Source organism: Poecilia reticulata, linkage group LG6, assembly GCF_000633615.1.
Source record: "Poecilia reticulata strain Guanapo linkage group LG6, Guppy_female_1.0+MT, whole genome shotgun sequence".
Taxonomy (NCBI): domain Eukaryota; kingdom Metazoa; phylum Chordata; class Actinopteri; order Cyprinodontiformes; family Poeciliidae; genus Poecilia; species Poecilia reticulata.
Window position 1 is genome coordinate 9,921,952 of NC_024336.1, and position 21,828 is coordinate 9,943,779.

Genomic DNA, 21,828 nt, shown 5'->3' on the forward strand with positions numbered 1-21,828 from the left:
CACAAACACACCGCCGAACAAAAAGTCACGTGAGAGCGGCCTCGGCCGGCACGTACTCCTGAAGAACTAGTACCTATATGCGAGGGAACAAACGTACAGCACAGTACGTTACGGAACGGTATGTCTTGAGCTGAGAGGCCCCATTGTGTCTGCTCAGTGGTGAGCCTGAGCCTCCCTGCATTATTCAACGGTGCCTTACTTACACCATAGCATTGTGGATTGTAAGTATGCACAAGCACAGACCCGTAGAGACACAAAAGGAGCATGCTGACACTCTGCAGATGAAGATAAGCTGACAGGGGACGAATGGAAACGCAGAGTACGCGCACACTTAACAGTAAATTAACCAGGGACGGGGATCCGTTTCAAGATCTTGCTGCTAATTCTAATTAGAGTTTAGATTGGGTCTAAAACATCCAGTCAAACCCGATCTGACCCGACTGATTAACTTTAATTAGAGGGCCAAAGTAAACCCAACATATTGTGTTAATTACACTTTTACTGCTTTCAATTGTAGAGCTTAATCTGATTGAGCGGTGCAACTTCTGCTTTTAGCTTTTGTTTAGCATCTTCCAGCTCCATTTTGGTGCTTGCTGTAACTGCAGGGTGAGTCAGGTGCACGTCATTTGGGATGTGTGACTGATAGGAGCGAAGCAAGGCGGGGCCGCGTAATGCACTTATTGTGCAGTGTGCTGCGCTTGTTACAGTCTAAATGACATTGTCACCATACCTCCTTAAACTGTCATCTCCTTTATTTACACTATAGTCAGTAGATTAACACATATTGTAAATTCTTGTTTGGTTTTCTATGTGCTGCATGTATTGTAAGCTTATTAATTCCCCAACATGACCAGCAAGCAAATAATTTTGGGGCTAGCTCTGGCCATAAATCTAAACTCTAAATCTACTTTGAAAATTACATTTAAAAGAGTCAAAATTTTTGGCACAGTTTGTCTGAAAAGGTTTTTATAACTCACCGATATCCTACTTCAGCAGATGCAACAAGAAATCATCTGTTGGCCGGAATATGTCAATTATTAGCTTGATCGGCTAAACTCAAAAATCTGATATCTGTTCCGATAGGTGAATAGACCAGACTAGAGCTGCACAATATATTCCATTGAAATCATCATCGCAATATGTGCAATATTCCAAATTAATGAATTCATAAAAATGCATCCCAGCAAGATTTTTTACCAGTTGAACTCCTCATCGCTGTCCATACAAGACAGAAAATATAGGTAAGTGAAAGATTCATTCGGACTGTGAGAGAGGAAGACTTTCAGCAGATAACAGGAAGGTTGAACATGCTACAGCACAGTTGCTACGTTTTATCCTTTAGAGCCGTCAACCTGTGTTAGTCATGGAACATGCTGGGTGAGAGAAATTATGTGAAATCCTTTGAGGAACTACTTTTTCAGAATGCAAGTTGTGCTAATCGCAAACTTAAGACGCCAAAACATCGTCTGATAATCAATTTTTCTGTTTCACAGAGACTACTCTCCCACACACACTCATACACACACCATGTGGCGTTGTTTCTGCTCGTAACATAAATAGTTAACAAATGGGGAAGACAAGAAAACAATATTGTCAGTGCTGTTTTCATATGCTCTCAAAAACTAGAACCAGCAGAAAATTATTCACTATATTCTGACTGGAACTTCTGCTGGATAACTCCTAGCGCCTTCATTTACTGAAGCATAAAATCTGAAAAATTTGTCCTGGATGCTAAAGTTAATGGCTAGACCATAGCAGACTTTTGTCAACTTAAAACAACTTTGATCTATAGCTTGAAACATGAATTCAAACAGATAGCATTTTGTGCACCTTTATAGTTTTATAAAACCTTTACAGTTTTATAAAGGTGCACCACTAAACATTGGACATTGCAATTTTTTTGGCTGATTGTTGCATACAACCTTTAAAAAATCGAACATGCCGATTCTGATTTTGCCCAGTACAGATTTTTTTTTTGTCTGAAAAGTTGCTAAATATAGCAAGAAGTTGCTGAGTTGGCAACAGTTTGTTAACATGCAGTCATGACCTGGTGGACCGGTCCATCAGTCAACCCTCTCACAGCAAAGCAAAACAAGTCAGTGGTGGATTTTTAGACTTTTGCCAAATTAGATAAGATTGGTGGATAAGATCGATTTCACATTTAGTTATCGGCCGATCACCAATCTCCCAAAATTGGTGTTCACCAGGCTGATTTATCGCCTGTCGCACCCCTACTTATTTACAATCATAACTGCACTTATTTTTACAGGAAATTGAAGTAGGAGACAGTGTATCGCCAGTGAACTTCCAGTGTGGAAACTGTTGCATCTGAACATGTAACAGTTTGTGGTCCAAGTAATTACCTAATGTAAAAGCATTGCAGGGTAAAAGAAAAGGGGAAAATGTTACAATTTACGTATACCGTTTACTCCACTGTTAAATCAGACAGTTACTTAGACTAAAAACATGTTACAAGTAAAATCATTGTTGATGCACTACTTCCTGTCTTCATTTCCTGTATAAATAATAATCAACACTGCAAATGTGATGACTGCTTACAGGTTCATGTTTTTGAGATGAAATGTTGAGGGATTTTGGTCTTCGCCCCTCTTGAATTACCTTTAACCTCTTGTCCAACCTCTCTGGACATACACGCTAAATGAGGACGCCGAGAGAGTCGCCTGCTTCAACTATTCTGAGCTTTTGTACCACTCGATGCATAAATGGTTTGGGCTCTAAGTAAAAAATGTAAATCATGTTTGAGTCTTGTAAAACGCTCAGCGACATGTGGCCCTGACTTCATAAGGCAGGGTCAAGGCGCACTCCTCCCAGTCTGCTGACTGGACATACTTCAGTCTAATATAGTTTATGACTGCAGGGTCCTGGCCAGCTGAGTGCATGTTCAGGAAAGCTACTGCTTTCAAGTGAAGCCAGCTCTTATAATGCAGCGACAGAGAGACATTCACACCTACACGCAGCAGAGGACACACGCGCCCACACACTTTTTTCACCCAAACTTCATCCACCTTAAAAGTTCAGCCTTCTCAGAAGTGTGCAATCGTGGCAAAGCGTCCCCTTCAGTCGTGTCGCTGACACGCCGCTTCCATCGACTCCTCGGAGGTTCTGCGGTGCAAAAAGTCTTGCTTTCCACACCTCGCTGTCTCGTAATGTCACACGAACGCACGAGCAACTAAATAAAGTCAACAGACGGGCTTCGCGAGGACACGGTTTTAAGACAGGCGTCCACTTGCAGCGGCTCGGCGAGGCCCCCCTCCCCTCAAGGGAGCCAGGCACAACATGATCTTCGTTTACGTCATCTCATTTTCACAACGGCGTTTGCAGCAAAAAGGAAAAAAGAAAAAAAGCGCACGCTGCCTAAAAAGTCGCTGCAATTCAATCACACTTGAGTCTTGAGTGCCTCGGCGCCCATCAATCAATACCCAAGCATAGTTTGACTGCAGTGACAGTCGCGGTGGAGTGCTGTAACCCTGTAACCCGATCTGTGGGGCTCTCCAATCTCTTTGGTCAGTCCGTGTAAGGACTGTTCAGGAAAAAAAAGAGGTTCTTGTAAAATTTATGACCACTCTTTGCATCTACCTGGTTATGATTTAAGCCATCCTGATTGAATCAGTTGTTCGGCTGAACTGCAGATTTGTAGCTGTGTTCATACTGAGTCGCACCTCTGGGGCAAATTTGATAAACTGTGCAAAGTTCAGCAGATTTTGCAGACTTTATTCCCACTTTTGTTCCTTGAAGTCTTTGACATTTTCTCAGGTTGCAACCACAAACATGGTTACAATTTTTTTATTATTGTTACTTTTTGAAAACATTTATATTTATCGTAATTTACTTCCCCAGACTTTAGGAAGAGCTTTTACTAGGGCTGCAGTCCAGGGCTTAAATTTTTGGAGAACTCACAGATTTTTTTTTTTGATGAATGTGTGTTTAACAAACATTGCACTTTATACAAAACTAATAGGCCCATATCAGGCAAGTTGCATAAACATTTTGGGATTGTTATGAATATAAACAAAACTCACAGATTTGAAAATTGTAAAGTTATGGTCAATTTGTTTGGGAACAACAAGGAGCCACTGGCCAGGGAACGTATTAAACTCACAAAGCATCACTTCATAGCAGCTGATATATTACTTAATAATGTTCTGCAATTTGAATTAGCAACATATTTTGTTCTCAGTGGACAGGGGACCAAAACTGGCCCACATCCTTGCAATTCTGGCTTTGCTGATACCCTTAAACAAATCCTTTTGTGCCTTTGCAATAGATTACATAGTTTCTTATTCTATGTTTCTCCAGAATAAAATTTCCTCTGCAAACTTTTATACATCTGAAACCTATATCTGAAAGTTTAAGTTCAAAATATTCACACAGGACTGTGTTAAAATTAAATTAAAAACTATTAAAGACTTCGTTAAAATTATACAAAGTAAATCAGTGTATAATTTAATCTCTATAAATCCAGCTGTTCTGTGAAGGACTCACAATCCTGGTTTGAATGCAAATGTGGAGCCAAGCAGACGGGAAACTGTTGCAAAAGCAGGAAGCAGACTGTAACGCAGTGCATTATGTGTAAATGTGACCAAAACAAATGAGCGAGTTTAGAACTAGCGTTAGGATTAGCTTGAGATCTTTTGCCAACAGCAAAAGAGAAATGGGATAATAACTTAAATCTGATGGCACTCTATTTCTATGTAGGTTTCTTGAAGAAAGAAGTTGCGCTCATGTCTTCTTCAGAGGTTTTCATGTCGTTTCCTTCAGTGGTTCTTGGTGCAGCGCCACCACAGGCGAAATGGGGAACAGGTTTTTCAATTAGTTTGGATTATCTGACACAATGCAGTGTGAAAGCGAATCACAGCAGCTGAAAATGTAACAAATGTTGCAATCAAACCGAGTCTACCTGAACTACAAACCAGATGTGAAAACACTCTTGCATTTAAATTTGGGGATTTAAAACCTGTCCATTGTGGTTGCTTTTAACAACTTCTGTATTACATTAGTTCTTGTATTTATTTGGAAAACAAATACGTAATGCTGCTTTCATAATGTAAGGGGTCTGCTTTAGACAAAAGATGTTTGAGTGAGGATGGGAGGAATCCAGATAGCAATGGCAAGGACATTTATAAAGTGAAGCATGGCTACTGTGCACCCCCCCGCCTCTGCCCAGACCCGCCATCTATTTATACCAGGGCCAAGGGGCAGGCAGCAGGAGGAGGCAGGATAGGAGCTGGGGGGCGGAGGAGAGGTGTGGGGGGTGTGGGCAGGTTCTGTTACACATGCCAGGGGCAATGGCTGAGGCAAGCCGCAGGGGGATTCTGCTCAAAGTCAGACAGGCTGACCTCGCCGTCACCTTTGCATGAGGCAGATATTAGGCTTGCAAACCATGTGAGAGCGTGTGCGATATACAGAACAAGAGTTTTTTTTACGGGAGCACGCACGCCGTCCGATTGTGCGTTGCAGCTTCACCTACACGTCTGAGCTCGGGTTTCACCTGCGAGTTCGTTGCTGCCGATCAACATGTGTCCTGACGTGTGTGACGGAGCGAGGTAGCGCGCGAGCACACAAGCTCGTAACGCTCTTTGTGTGTTTGCCTGTCAGGATAAACTGTCCCCTGGTGATTTAGCTCTCCACTCCGCCCCCGGCAGAGCCATGAAAACATGCTGGGAGAAGAGGGCGGGGATTAGGCAGACTTAGCTGATCCCCAGCCTTGCAGCCTTGCAGCCCCATCTTTTAGTGTAAAAATGTGACCCTAATCATTGTAATGACAGGGTGCGCAGCAGGGGTTGCTCAGACCACTCAGTCCAACCTTGCCAGCTGCCTCTCATTTCTCACACATGCAGTATTTGACGTTACGTGCGTGGAAGAGCAGAGAGGGGTTTGCATGTGCACAGGCGGGAGACTCAGGTCGGCAAAGAAGCGGCTTTGTTTAGGTTTAGACGTCACATTTTGGAAGACATTGCTTCAGGAGAGACTTAGAAACTTATTTTTATGAACTGCATCCTTCAGTGAGAGAACCAGGATGAAGCTATGATTCTTGTGTTCCAAGTTAACACAAGGGTTGTATTCACACCAACCCTGTTTAGCTTAGCAATTGAACTCTAGTTCGTTTGTCTACGAAATCCGGTTCGTTTTGGGAAGCAAACTCTGATTTGCTTAAAAATGTAAACTGATTAACGTGAAATCTGGTGTGGTTCGAAAGCAGGAAGTGGACCATCGTAAAGGGAATTCTGGGTAAAAACAACCAAAACAAACAAGCAAATGTAGCCCTAGAGGAAAAAATGGCTGATGATGTTTTACCAAAGACAACAGTGAATTCCTGTAACCGCTAAAATCCGACTCTACTCCATGTTTGTTGAAAAGCATTCTCACTTGTTTGAAAAGAAACTTAGCTCATGTCTTCTTCTGAAGTTTTTGTGTTTCCTTCAGTAGTTCTTAGTGCAGCGCCATCACAGGCGACACGGTAAACAGGTTTTTCAAAGAGTTTGGTTCACAGCAGCTGAAAATGTAACAAAGGTTGAAACTTTGGACCCCAATCAACCGGAGCCACCGGACTAAGAGGTGTGAAAACACAATAAAACCACGCTAAGCCTAACCCTAACCTGGAAGTAAATGTAAAACCTATTAGGGGGAAGGGATTTCCTTTGCTAGGGCAGGAAAACCTGTCACAAGATGCAAAATACCTGACTGAGGTGGAAGCTCACCTTCTTGCAAGACAACAACCAAGAACATACAGCCAAGCTTGAATGGAAAGGGTTGGAATCAAAGCCTGCTAATGTGTTGAAATGGCCTAGCCAAAGCCCGGACCTAAACCAAAGCCAGAGCCTGTGAGAAAACTGAAACTGCTGCTCACAAATGCTTTTTGTCCAAGTTTTGACCCAATATGTCAGTCTTTTGATGAACAAACAAAACCAGGTATCTCTTTTCCTCCACATTTATACATTTTTTAACATCCATAGTCGTCATGTCAGCAATCATCTCAATTTCTTTAGCATATTTCAGCACTGATCTTGGTGAGCCTCGTGCTGTAATCCACCTGTTGGGTCTCCGGCCATTACCACAGGTCTACAGTCCTTTTGCTTCACCCAGTCTACAGACATCTCTCTCCCTTCAACTTAACCAGCGCCTCATCAGGCTGCATCTGCTGCCAGCTATATTTAGAGAGCGGGACACATGGATTTGAACTTCGACTTACAGATGGGAGGGAGAGACCCGTAACCTTTGAGAGGTTGTTTCTTCCAGGCAACAGCGGAGTTAAGTCAGCAGTTCTAGCTGAAAGCTGCGGCCGTAAATAAAGCCCAGTTAGCTGCAGTTAGAACCAAAAACCTGGATTTGGCAGCGGTTATTAGCGGATGTGCAGTTTTTCGCGACAACTGCCAGAATGAAAGCGAACGTACAGTAAAGTTCTCCGATAAAGAGACACAGAATCGTGAAAAAAAAACCAAACAAACTGCGATGCGTTTCTGTGGCTTCAAATCTCCCCCTCTTCAAGTGGAGGCCACGTTTCAGCCTAAAAGTGCTTTGAGCGTGCCGTGGCGCTCACACCGCAGTCAGCGTGTGATATGTGACCATGTTGCACGGCCATCTGCTCTATATAACCATAAACAAACGCGGGCCGGCCAGCTCCGCCGTATCACTTCCAAGAGGTCTAGGCTGTCTGAATGTATTCATGCTTTAGTCTCTGGATAGATGCTGGAGCGATATGCCCCAGAAACTGGCCATGCTTATGCAACGGCATTTAATAATTCATTCCGCAAACACAATATGGACGCCGCTCTGTCCTATATGCAAACACATGGGCAGATTAAGGAGGGAGCAGCCAAAGGGGACAGAGTGCATGCTGCACTGTTAACGGAGCTCCTGACTGACTGGCTGCCTGTCGCAATGAGAGCTCGTCTGTGACAGGCCTAAATAGGCTGCCTATTACTGACAAGGAGGAATGAGGAGGGGGGATTTCTGCTATGTTCTGCAGCTAGACTCTAAATTAGAGTCTAAATTTGAGACAGTGCGTACGTATTTATACATATGGCATAACTTCGAGTCTCGCAAACGTATTCGCACCCTGTGAACTTTGCCGTGTTGCAGCTGCAAACTTCAGCGTGCCTGGTTGGGATTTTAATGTGACAGGCACAGAACGGTGCATTTTAAAAATGTGTGGGCTGTAAAAAAGAAAAAAAAAAAATCTCAAAAGATGCAGCATTCATTCAGCCCGTTTTACTCCAGTGTCCTGAATAAAACCCACCAGTTGCCTTTTGATCGCCTAGTTTGTAAAGAAGAGTCTCGCTTTGTGTAGTGTCTAGTGCAAATAAATTGAAATAGAGGAAAACCAACATTTTGAGCGAGGTTGAAGTCAATAATTACATGAAATCAATTAACAGGCTGATTTTTTCCACTGAGAGCAAGACATTTTCCTCCATGTTGTAAGTGAAAATTCTGCCAGTGGAAAGTGGAACTAGTACTTTTAAAAAAAATCTATTTTTAAGAATTAATGACTTAAAACAAGTTCCTATAACCTGCTGAAAAGTTACCTGTCTTGTTTCAATGTGTAACCGAAGATATTTTCACAAGAAACTAGTGAGGAAAAAAAAAACACTTGGTAAGATTTTGTGTTTTATAAATGCAACTATTGTTAAAAGAAAGCCATGGGAAGACATTCTGCTGTTATAACGTGGAAAAAGATGCTCTATTTAGACGGGACTAAACCAATGTTTTTGGCATACATGGAAAACTGTATTTGTGGAAAAAAACACTGAGAAATTGTGGCGGAAGCATCATAGTTTTGAAAAATGTTTTTGTTTTTTTTGTTTTTGCTGGGACGCTTCAAATTAGATTGGATTGAAATCAGGTCAGGGATCTAAAACAATATTTTAAAAATTGATGTCCATCAATCGACCTCCATCCGATCTGAGTGAGCTCAAGCTGCTCTGCAAATGAAAACGGGTAAAAGTTTCAACCTCCATGAAGAGTAGCTTGTTTGCTCTAACTTGTGTAAAACGTGAAAACAAAGCAATCAACTAAAGGGAAAAGGAGATCTGGTCAGCTAGTGTAAATCTGAATTGGACTGATTCAGATTTATGGGAACACGAAGAGTTCAAATTAGCAAAACAATAAAGACTTTATCTAATTGTCTTTATTGATAAACGCAAATTCATTTGCTTTTTTCAGGTGAAATGAGCAAAGTAAAAAAAAAAGCCTCATCAGACACATCTAGATATCTGGTATCTGTGGTCTTAAGGGTCAGATGAGAGGAGGATCTTCATAACATCTGCACATGTAATCAAATGCCTGGCGCATACAGGATTCCAGATAGTTGATGTAGTCAGAGGTTGCGAGGCGGGGCCGGGGTCGGGAGGGTTACCGAGTTCATATGATGCAGCCACAGCAACAGCGGCGGGCGCTCAGGCTGAAAACAGGTAAAAGGGCCGGCGACGCGTGTTTATTTAGAGAACCACGAGCAAACAAGCTGAAGGAAAACGCGGGCAAATAATGCACGGCGGAGGGGCGGTGGGAAGCAGCTTTGGCTCATGTGATAAAGAACAGCTGACGGAGGCCAGCTTTTTGGACAAAAAGAGTTGTTTTTTAACCATCTAGTCAGCCAGAACAGAAGTGAAACAACTCTCTGTAAGAAACAAACAAAAAAGAAAAAGAAAAAGAGAGAGAGAGATGGTTAACGCTTCCTGCGACTCCTCTCCGTTTATTTTAATTCGCTCCTCAACCCGGCGTCCAGTTGCAGCCTCTTTTCCTCCGCTCCTCTCCGTCCCTCTCGTCCAACTACCTGACTACTTTGGCAGCGATTGCACAAAATGGCGGTGAGGGGAGCTGAGTGCTGGAAGGCACAAGAGTGGAAGCCATTTTCTCACAGATCCGGGCCCGGGCACAGAGAGAGAGGACTTCCACTGTACGCCTGGCGGACAGTAAAGATTAGCCTGAAAGCGTTTTATCGTGAAGATTATGTTTGTTTGTGTTTCTTAATGTACTCCACTAATAAGCCACTGGGACCTGCTTGAGTTTTTTAAAATGGAATAAAGCCGCAGACGTTATGATTTTAATCTAATACAAGCGCACAAAGAGAAAGGAAGTAAGAGTAAACAAAGCCGTGAGACGCCGTGTGCATAACAAATGAAAGATGGACAAAATCGTATCGCTGACATTATCTGAATAAATTAAACGCGAGACAAAACAACAGGGAGACATTTTGATAAATTTCAATTTATCCTGACTAGAGGTGCACCGATCAGTCAACCAGAGATGGGGAGCAGCTGCAACTCAAACATCAGCAGTCAAATCATGTTACTTTAAATATTTTCACACCTGATAATCGATTGGGTTTGGTTTTAGACTTTGTTTGATTGGGAATCAAAATGGGCAATATCTGTTATCGCCTGGTGCGGTATGCTTTCCTGCTTCACATGAACCAAATCCTTTGAAGAAACCTGTTCACACCCCTCACCTGTGGTGGTGCTGCAGCAAAACCCACTGAAGGAAACAACACAAAGACCTCAGGAGAAGACATGAGCGCAACTTTCTCCTTCGCAAAGCGTAAACAAAAATGGAGTAGCATCAGATTTTAGCAGATTTGGAATTGGTCTAAGTCTTGCACAAGCCATTGTTTTGGTTGTGTTTACCCAGGATGTCTTGTGTCACAGTCCATTCCCTACTTTTGGAGCGATCTCGGCTTTCCCATAAGTGTTCACAAACCGGACTTTCCATGCAAACAACCCAGACTTTAATTAAAGCGACCCAAACAGGGCTGGTGCGAATGCACCCTTAATCTCATGGAACGCTTGTGAGTGATGCTGCACTCACCTTGGCATGCCAGATGCTTAAAACTAAAACTGAAACTGTCACTATGGCCTACTTTCAGATTAACTAGGCTAATAGCTTTCTGTCCCTTTAGGGGTTCTTGTAAATTATTGAAATTTCATTCCCAGATGGTCTACTGATCCTTAAATATATATATGTGAAAAAAATGCAGTGAAAACAAGGCAAAAGTAACATTCCCCACTGCAACACAGTTGAACTCCACGCCTTTTATCCCAATACACATGCTCTATTCATAGAAGCACTGCAGCAAAAGATGTAGACTTAACGTTCCACTAAATTTTCCTCATGCAAGGGTAACATGTTTTTCAAAACACCAGAATCCAAGATGAGATCAGGTAAATGCTTTGACGCGGTAATGCAGATTAATTTCTTTAATTTCGTGCTGAATTCCAAACATTTCCTGTTTTGTCTTACAGGCCATTGGGGGGGGGATGTGGATGCAGCACATAAGATACAAATAAAAAGCTAAACAGTTAGTATTGGCCAGGAAGTGCCTGAATGGTGCATCTCTAATCCAAACTGTACAGTGAATCAAATTTATAGTGCCATAACGGTACTTACAATGCTGCCTTTGACTTCGTTGCTTGTTGGTAAAATATTAGCGCCAGAGGCTGGAACTCCATCCCACAACCTGCAAGAGGGAGAGAGAAAAATCAAATGACAGCTCGCAGTGCAAAAAAAGAGATGCTAAAAAAACCAAGAAGGATGAGCAGAAATCTGATCGGCACAACAATGTGTTAGAGAGCCTCCGGGCAGGAGCGGAGGGGCTGCAGGGTCTTCTTCTTCTTCTTCGTGGCCTGTTTACTAATAAGCTCGCCCCATAGCTTGGCCCTGCAGTGGAACCTCATTAGCCGAACACGCAACACGCTGCTGGCCCCTGTGCGCCACTGTCGGTGCCGTATGCTCACCCGACACCGACATGCCGGCCCCGGCCTTGGCCTTGCCCAGAATCACCCACTCGCTGGGTAGACGCGCACGCGCAACTGGCATGCTCGGTTCGCTGAAAGCCTGCGGTGTCATGTGCGTGGGAGAAGCGGAGCATCTGCGTGTACTTGTGAGCATAATAACTGCCTCACTGCATACACAGCACACCATGACCCGGTTTGCACATCGCGGACCACGTGCGGGCCTGCGCGGCGTTAACGTACACGCCGATCTCGTGCGCGGAGAGCCAACGCGGCCATGTGGAGGTGTAGCGTCATGAGAAACAGCAGAGCTGGTTAGTCATCCATCTGAATCTCAGGCTGCAGAAGACAACAACCACAAAAAAACAAACAAACAAAAAAAAGAGCGTGATGGAGGACAAAACGAGACACTAGCACCGTCCTCCAGCAGACCCAAGGAAGACCCCCCCTCCCCCCCCCTGCCAATTAAAAGGCTGCACTCGTTTTTGGCAGCTGCCAAGGGGTGATAATTCTGTACAAGGACGCTAATCTCTGCGCGGGACATTGCCGGGGACTCGTCCCTTTATATTTTGTCTCCAACATTTGTAATTACAGGCACCGGCTTGGATCGCTGCCAGCGCATGTTTGTGTGCTCATGAGTAACCCAACTCCTCCAGCCCGTGGAGGGGAGATTCATGTCCGATCTGTGCGCTCGCTGTGAGTGTGGGTGTGCTGTTTTTATGTGCACGCATGTTGGTGACTCACGGAGCCTGGTCTGCTCTATGAGCAGAGGGAATAATCTGCAGTATTTTTGGTTAATGTATCACAGGGTACTGTACAAAAAACATAAATTACAGCACCTTTACTTGCACCTCCTGACCCGTTCTCTATTACAATCACAAGTTGCTGCACTTTTATGGTACTTTTTGTGACAGGCTGACACAAAGAGTTCACAGTTAAAAAAAAAACAACAACCAAAAAACAGAAACTGAGTCAACTAGTTTTCTGTTTGAGTGTGTTTTAGGTCAAGTCCACACATGGCTGAATATTTGACAAAACAAATACATTTTTATGCATTTGGGCCTTTCATCCACATGAAAACTCTGTTAAATTCACTAATAATTCATCAAAGTGGAGAGTTGAGAAAACACAAGAAAACAAATATTTAGGATCTTGCACATTACAGTCTGCGATAAATAATGCACCAACATATTCACATAATTATTTACCCTTGTATCTTATTGACTTTATATTCTAATAAGCAGTTTAAAAGTAGCTCAGCCTATAAGTCTATCTATTCACACATATGAACTTCCTGCTGCCATGTTTGATTCCTAACAGGAAGTTGTTGTACTGGCACAATCTGATTGGCTGACACAGGCTTTAGCTTTGCGCTCCACTGACCCCCTGTGGGTTTGATATGTTTACAGCAACGCTCATGTGCAATTTATGAGTTTATGAAGAAAAAGAAAAAACCTTTCTCACAACAAGACCTTAACCAGTTCACGGAGACTTTTTTGACCACATGTCTTTGCAAAATGATTGGATGAAGAACGTGTTTGGAACATCAGATACCAAGTTTCGCTCCAGATCCACCAGTTCCTGGTGTGACTGTTTAGCTCAGAGGTGTTCAATCCATACATTTCTTTCCACGGCATGTTAAAATTTGTGGAAAATAATGTGAAAATATTACTGGTGCTCTTAGTTTCCTTCTGTTACAAAAAAATGTTAAATGATACCATTAAAAACTGCTAGAATGTGCATTTGTTATTATATCTATACGTAAAAGCTCTTAATCATTTCAGCCAAAATTTTTAAGAGCCGTTGTGTAAAATTCAAAGAGCCACAGGTTGCTTTAGTCCCTCCACAGTGGGTGAACCTTAACATTTGACAAAAGTGATATAAAACTGAGCAGTGTTTTTGAACATAAGGATAATAACAAATATCACTACTAGCAGTATATTTATGCTATATTTGCATAGCATTTAGAAATAACAGCATAAAAATAACACTAATAAGAAATAATGTTGCTTTGGCTTTTCTTTTAGTCACTAGGCTGAAAACTTTATTTTGAATGTTTTTTTAATATTTTTATTCAATTGTAGAATTAATTTAATTGTTAAAACTAATGAAGCTGATGAGCAACCATTTCTGAAAGATCATGCCGGTTTTGTTTCTCTAGTAAAATGTTACTTAATGAGAATGAGGGTAAAAATGTCTATTTGCATTGTGAAGGTTGTTGACCCCTGACCTAAGCCATTCAGTCAGCTTCAAGGCATTTGCAGCCTCTTCAACTAGTTCTTTGCATCAACAGCCTTATTATTAACTCTGACCATCTTCCCTGGTTCCCTGCAATGCTAGGTTTCTGTTACACACTTGAAGGTCAACGTCACCTTCCAGATGATAAAAACAAACATAAAAACGTTCAAAAAGACCAACAATTAACAACCACTGGAGTACTTTATAGATGCTCCACAAGAGCAGAAGAATGTGTTCTCTTTCCCAGAAGTGCACAAACAAAATTACATCATTCAAAACTAAAGTTTTGGAGTTCTTCCAGCTTTTTCTTGATGCATGTTCTGAGCAGAACGGGTTTCTTGTTTGGTGTCAGAGAAATATGAAGGTGGGGTGTTGAGTGAGAAGGACCAATAAAGAGAAATATTTTAATTATTTGGGCCTTTATGGTGAGAACATTTTAATAAGTCTTTTTTTTATTACAAATTTATGTTGATCCCAAAACCCTAGATTTAGACTTTAGTGACCCCTCAGTAGAAACATTAACACACAGTCTTAACACACTGCAGAAGATAACATCCCAAAAAAAATCAATGAATTGTACATGGAGTTAGATTCAACAGAAAAAATCTAGCTAGTTTTTGCATTTAGTTAGATACTAATTAGATTGCTAGATAGCTAGCAAAAATATTATCTTGCAAAAACTGCAATTACAACTAGCTAGCTAGCTAGACAGCTAGATAGCTAGCTGTCTAGGTAGTGAAAACTTAACTAGCTAGATATCTAACTACTATCTAGATAGCTAGCTACACAGATAGCAATACACATAAATAGCTATCTAGATAGCTATCTATGTACATAGCTATCTAGCTAGCTAGTTGTTTGGTCATGCCTTCTTACCATGGCAGGACCAACAAAGGTTGTTGTCCAGTAGTGGAGCTATCACCGTTTTTCACTGACGGTGGAAATCAGTGAAAAACCACTATAAGAATGAGCTGCAATAGCAAAGCCAGAACTTGTGCATTTCTCCAAAAGTAGCCAAGATCATTTAGTTCTTCGCTGATGAACTAGTAGCAGAATGATGGAGTTGAAATGAACCGGGCGGGGGCGGGGGCCAGCAGTTAAACAGTATTTTCATAGCTGAGGAGTTGCAGGCGAGCCTTTTCAACACTTCCAATTTTACCTTCATGTGGAAATATGTTGCTGATTTTGCAATTTTTCTCCCTCTAACTAAATTGCCTTGGCGACAACGGAGGCCAAGAAGCTGGGGAAATATACGAGTTCTGGAAGAGAGAAGAGTTGAGCGGGTGCAGCTCAGGTTTTATCTGGAATATCGCTTTCCCTGGCAGGTACATAAAGCAAGTATCTGTCCGGGCGACGAGCGCTGAGAGGCGCAGACCTGTGACGTTACAGATCACGCGCATCTGAAAACAATCGTCATAAGAGCAGAGAAGCGGCTTGATTAGAAGTCCCAAACATTGCTTAAATGCGCAGTCTTTATTTAGTGGGTCACATAATCAGCATAAATTTGAGAAGGGGTGAAATAAGAACGACAGAAAAAAAGCCTTGACCTCTCTTAAGTCAAGGAGGCCATGATGCAAAGCAGCCATTTGAAAGTCACACAGGTCTAGTTTCAGAGCGTATGGAGGAAAAGAGGAATAGGTATGGGGAAGGAAAATCCACATCATCCGTCACCCTGAAACTCTCCCCCAGTCCAATATTATGTCATTATGACCGCGTGGACCGTCTCTGCGGAGTTACTGCGGTTTTCAGGATAAATTACATGTGACACTCCCAGCTGGCATCCTGATTAACACGAGGGGAATAAAACAGCCAATCCCCCAGCAGCCACCGGGGCTAATGGCTTCCATGTATGGGTAAAAAAAATAAAAATAAAAAAATAAAACAGCATAGCCAGCATTTATGAAAAAGTTAAACCAATGTATAAATCCTGGCGTTATCCTCTGAAATAACTAAGCCATAAAAGCGACGTCGAACGTGGAGTGCTTTGTTAGTGGGTTGGCGTGCGGAGCGCCTCGGCCTGGCCGTCCTGCCGCCCTCCCCTCCATTCAGACCGGGCCGGCACTACATCAGGAGCAGCCTCATGCGAGTGTCTGCCTCAGCCTTTAGTGGCCACTGTAGATCCACTCATCCGCTCTCCCCATGTTCCCAGTGCAGGAGGGAAGGCGAGGGAGAGGGAGACTAGTTAGTCTCCACCATGCAGACCTGATCAGAGGGGGCTGGAGCGAAAGACGTTCGAACTTTAGCTTCACATTGGGGTTTAACAATCTCTGGTTTAAAAACAAAATTGCATTACATCAGATGTAGCAGCTTCTATATGGCAAAACAAAAAGGTGTCAGAAAGTTCTGCAGGATGGTTTTGGTTTTAAGCCTTCTATTTTAGGCTTTTTCCCCCCTGCTAGCTTCATTGTGTATTCTCTTTGTCTGAATTCAAATGTACAAATGGGATCTTCTAAATACATATTTTATTCTTAATTTACTCAAGTTCAATGACAGCATGCAAAAATTACCCATTTTATGTTACTTCTGGTTAATTATTCATCGTTTGCAGCAAAGGTGTATCATTAAAAGTCAAATGAATTAAATAGTGATAAAAATTCAATCAGAAACTGCAGTTTCTTAGTTTTTGTTCTGCATTTAAAGTAGCACAGTAAAGATTCTTCACTTTAAAAAAGAAAAAAAAAAACAGAAGCTTTGCTAGCATGTCAAAATTCACACATTTAAACAATGTGTTGATTGGGCCCCCTGTTCACAACTTCACTTTGGTTTAATATTAGGCAGGAGCAAATTGAAGGCAGCAAACTCATAAAGGAGTTCGCTGCTTATGAGTAATAATCATCCCACTTTATCCATTAAACCAACACAGCAGAGCTATGGCGGCTTTTTTCGGTCAGAGGCGCTGGTTCGAACACACGGGCAGAAACGCACAGACGCTACGCCACATGTGACCTATCCTAGATTCACCAGTCAGTAATGCTTTGGAAATTAAACTCGTCTTTTATTTCACCTGCTGAGTGAATTTGTGTTCCCCCCCCCACTGGTTTCAGCACATTTTAATCTGGAATCAGCATTATTGTCTAATTAATTACTTGTGCTGTGAGGCCATATCTATTTGAAGAATTTTTTTTCTTTGGCTTTCTTTGCTTTCAAAAAATAATTTAGATGGTTAAAAAGTGAGGATATAAAATTAAACCCTTCTCACTCTGATACATAAATATTTGAAAAATTTCACAACAGAAATACATTTATCTTGTGTGTGTGTGTGTGTGTGTGTGTGTACATATACGTTTATATACATATATGTCTAAAAATCCACAATGACATAATTACATAATTATTTGTAAAAAGAAAAAAAATCCCAACGAGCCTCCAATCACTTTGCAATCCAGTCGACCCTCACACACACACACACACACACACACACACACACACACACACACACACACACACACACACACACACACACACACACACACAAGCACAAAAGGACACACACTCTCCCAAATAAATAACTCTAAAGTGAGGAAGACTAAAGGAATTCCAGCAAAAATAATTTTTCATTTAAATTAGGCACCTGGTGAAAATTATATCTGCATTTAAAAATATACTGCAAAAAATAAATAAATAAATAAATAAATTAAAACAAGAATCCGCTATTACAATTTGTTAAAATAAAAAAAAGAAAAACGTTGTATCGTGATTCAGAAATGTAACTTGACAGAATTAAACGAACGCAGATAAATTATTTTAATTCATGTCGATTTTCAGCAACTCTTTTTTAGTTTTATTCTTTTCGCTCAATCCTATTCGTTTTGTTACATTCAGATCATTATTGTTTCTTTTTATTTCATAATGTTTGCTTTCTGCAAATTGCACATTCTAAAAAAACTCACAAATTTAGACACAACTCCATGGTCAAGTTCAAGGTTAAAGACGACCTCAAGTTCAAGTTCAAGTGCAAAAATATTTCTGTCTATTTTTTGCAATGTGTGTGCTGTGTAATACAAAAAATTCTTATTTAAAACTCCCAAATAATTATAAGATTAGCAAAAAAGGATCTGTTGCAATCTGTGAAAGCCATTCTGCGGATTTAATAAAGAAAAACCGTAAAATGGCCGACACACGAAGCACTGGATTCACACCCTGAAACGGTGCAAAGAAGAAGATTTTCTTTAAAAAAAAAAAAATCATCTAGTTGTTTTAAAAGAAACAACTAATGGCATTAACACAACCAGTCAATCAAGGGAAAATACTCACTGCTGAACATAAGAGTTTGCCTGTGAACTTGTGTTTTGTGCGTGCGCCGCCGACGCGTGCGTATTCCTAGCTGTGATTAATCCGAAGTTAGCTTTCGTGCGAGAGAAAAAAAAAAGAAATGCGTCTGCGTCGGCTCTGTCGAAGCCGTCCTCGTACTCAGGTGGACTCTGACAAAAGAGGCGCCTCAGCACCCTGCCATCTGCCTCTCTACATGCAACCATCATCTGGAATCCTGCCATCCACTGCCACAAAAGGCCCGAGGGGTGGTGAGATGCCATGCTCTGCCAGCCCGAGATATCTGCCCACGAGCTACTTCAGCAGAAGCTAGCGCTGAAATGCATTTAACTCGACCGCACGTACGAAGAGCTTCAATCATCCCCCCCAAAAAAGCCCTGAGTGACGTCACAGTCAGGTTTGTCCTTCAAGAATGCCCTCTTCTGTTCGGCAGCACGACAACTTGGGAGCTTGTTAGAGAATCACAGGGCAGGAAGGGGCGGATAGAGACGATTCACAGGAATAGAAAAGATGCAGGGATATAACATTTTTTTTTTTTTTAATTTGACATTTTGGTTCATTTATATCTATTAATCGACTTACAAACCAGGTGGGATAGGTAATAACGCTACAATTTAGATTTTAAGTGTATTTGTTTTTGCAAAACAAAATTCAGCGAAAAATATGTCAGGTTCAAATTAGCATAATGTACACTTTACAAAAAATCTGCAAAATTGTCTTAAAATTTATTTTTGCGTTGCAGTTGCTTAGCAATATCTATGACTCAGTTTTAAAAAAAATACTAGCATTTCTAAATTTTTTTTTCTTTTACAGAGGAATCAGTTTCAACGTGATTTTGCTGATGCTGAGAGATAAATATAATTTATTTTTGTATTCAAAAATTCAGATAAGGATCTACCAATCAATCCAACCCAACCTACCTATCCACACACACGCACGCACACACCCACGCACCAATACACACACAAATCTGGTGTTTATGTGATTGATATACAGATATTTTCACTACAGAGCAAATTTTAGTAAATTTTCTGATAAACATTTCGCTCCAAAGAGCCGGAAGCGGTTCGAACCGATCAGTACATTATGTCCTTGTCTGTGTACACTGCATCCGAAGCTCGAACCGCATCCCTCGAATGAAATTCCTCCACAACTATGGCCCTCCGCTTATTCACTGATCCCCACCAACTGCAATCCAAGAGCCACTGATTACTTTTGTTGGCGCGCTGCTATTTCCCCCCCCCCCCCAAAATTCTGTCATTTAGTTTCAGAACACAAAAATAAATTCAGATTGAAATTTTTCTCAGTTCTGTTGGTTCTTTTGTGTGTTTAAAAGCGGCATTTCAGACAGAAACGGGCCCGCAAGAGTTAAGAAAGTTTGAATTGAATAAAATAAAAATTAAAAATTAAAAAAGCATCAAAAGTTTGCTGTTGCAAAAGAACTGGTGTCGAAACTCTGCAAGAATATGTGCGTGAAATAAAAATAAAATAAATACTCACAGGCTCCAGAGAGCAAGAAGGTGAATGTTTGTTCAGGGGATGAATTTCCGTCCAGTTCTCCTCGACGTAGATCCGTACCTCCTGTTAAGAAGAGGAGAGAGCCATGAGCTCCGGGTCAGAGCTTCTTCAGGTACCAAGTGATCCCCCCGACCCAGGAGCCCCTCTGCCCCTTCCATCAGACTGTCCCACTTCCAGCTCAGCCTTCAGTTCCGGCTGCAGCTCTTGGGGTCAGTCCCACCTTTGAGCCTTGGCTGCCACCCCCCCACCCACCTTAGCGACAGCTAGCCCATCTCCTCTACGGCGGACAGTCCGGTCTGGGCCGGCGGCGCGAGGCCCGACACGACGAGAGGCCGCCACACGGTGGTCGGAGGGGCTCCGGCTCGGCCCCGTCCGCCCCGGTTAACAAGTCTTTCAGTGAGGAATGTTAGCAAACAGGCGCACGGCATGTCTGATGCATGCAAATGGCACAGGCGCTCCGAATCCCAGTCTCGGCATGAATAATGCAGCTTTTCTGACCGCCGCGCTCCCCTCATCACGCCCCAAATCAGATGCCTTCACTCCGAATCAGAAAAGTGTCAAAGTATTTAGTTTACTGCTGAAACGTTTAGTTTCAACACTGCGCACACACACACAGAAATACACAATCACAGAGGAACAATTTGTACATGCAAGGGGGCGCAACGTGCAAACACCAGATATTCCGATGCAACTATTCAAAGATTGTTTTCCGACTCGGAACGTTTTCCCTCTGCTGTTGAGTTTAAAATTTTCTTTTGTCTGGAGTTGGCACCTGTCCCAGAAAGCGCTTCGGCTCAGCTCTCCACTCGTTCCCTTTCAGTCGGCGTGAAGCGGGGAGAGAGAGAGATAGACGGACGGAGAGAGAGCGAGAGAGAGGGAGAGACAAACGGCAAGACACGGGAAGGAAACAAGAGGGGGGCAAAAAGCTGAGCGAAAAAACAAACACGGTACGGAAGTTCATGCGGGTCAAAAGTGGCGATGGCGGACGGGTGTTTAGAAACACTGAAACGTGCAGCAGCCGCCTTCCGGCCACACAGGCCGCGTTCTCCTCACTGAAATCCACTGTGTGGTCATCCAGACCGCAAGCCTACCGCAAGCAGGTTACCCGAAATGGCGCCCCGGCTTTCCCATCCAGCCGAGAAATTTCATCCCTCGTGCCCCCCTCCCTGCCCTCTGGTCCCCACGCACCAGGCCGCCGAAAAGGAAAAAGATTTAAAAAAATTAAAAATCCATTCAAAAGAAAACCAGAAGCGAATGAATTCGACTCAAAAACCGTAAGTGGAGAGGGGGGGCAAAAAAAAATCCCCAACAAAGTTAGAATATTTTGTTCTTTCTAAGTGAAAAAAAGAAATTCAACAGCAAAAGGGCGAGAAAATCCAAAGAAAGACGCAAAAAAATCTATGCAGCAAAAGTCAGAGAAAAGGCCCCTGGAATATCAACTTGTTGCCAGGTTTTGCAGAACTGCTGCTGTGCAGCTAGTTGGAAGCAGAGGGTTAAAATCCAGCTAGTAGTGAGTGAAAAAAAAGAAAAGAAAAAAAGAAAAAGCAGCTCCGTCTATGGAAGGGTGGGCTGTGGGGAGGCCCTGACTGTAGAAATAGCAGCACTTTTTTTCCTCTCTCTCTTTTCCCCTCGCAGAGCTTCAGTCTCCCCCTTGCGTGAGGCTGGAGCAGAAAGAGGGGAGCAAACGAAACGGGGAAGAAGAAAGACAGGGGGGGGGTGAAAAAGAGACAGAGAGAGAGAAAAAGAGAGAGAGAGGGAGAGGAGGAGACAGTGAACGCGTAGTGAAGAGGGGGGGTGTTGCTGATGATGAAATAGAAGGCGTAGCGGAGCGCGCGAAGCCGTCACTTTTTCATCACATGTCCAACACGGCGAGGAACTGTATTTGAATTGAGGAGGAGGTAGGAAGGGGGAGAGAGAGAGAAATGAGAGAGAGAGATCTGAATGTGGGAGGGGTAGAGGTGGAGAAACAACTCTCCAGCAGCGCGCAGGCGCAGTGGCTCCTGCTCCCACTGGGGTCCTCCATACAGTACCTCTGCCTTACTGTACATCAGCTAGTGAA

At 42.5% G+C, this 21,828-nt stretch overlaps 1 long non-coding RNA gene across 12 annotated transcripts in view; it reads right to left on the reverse strand.

Annotated features, from left to right (window-relative positions):
• LOC103465914 (uncharacterized) overlaps positions 1 to 21,828 on the reverse strand; it is a 103,915-nt gene that overhangs the window by 8,222 nt on the left and 73,865 nt on the right. For 5 of the 12 annotated variants that reach the window (XR_001776697.1, XR_001776695.1, XR_001776696.1 and 2 more), the window contains exons 1-2: positions 19,752 to 20,015; positions 11,401 to 11,470 (exon numbers count right to left, since the gene is read on the reverse strand). This is a non-coding gene — a long non-coding RNA (uncharacterized LOC103465914). The other 7 variants (XR_001776699.1, XR_533873.2, XR_001776700.1 and 4 more) reach the window with 3 other exon arrangements.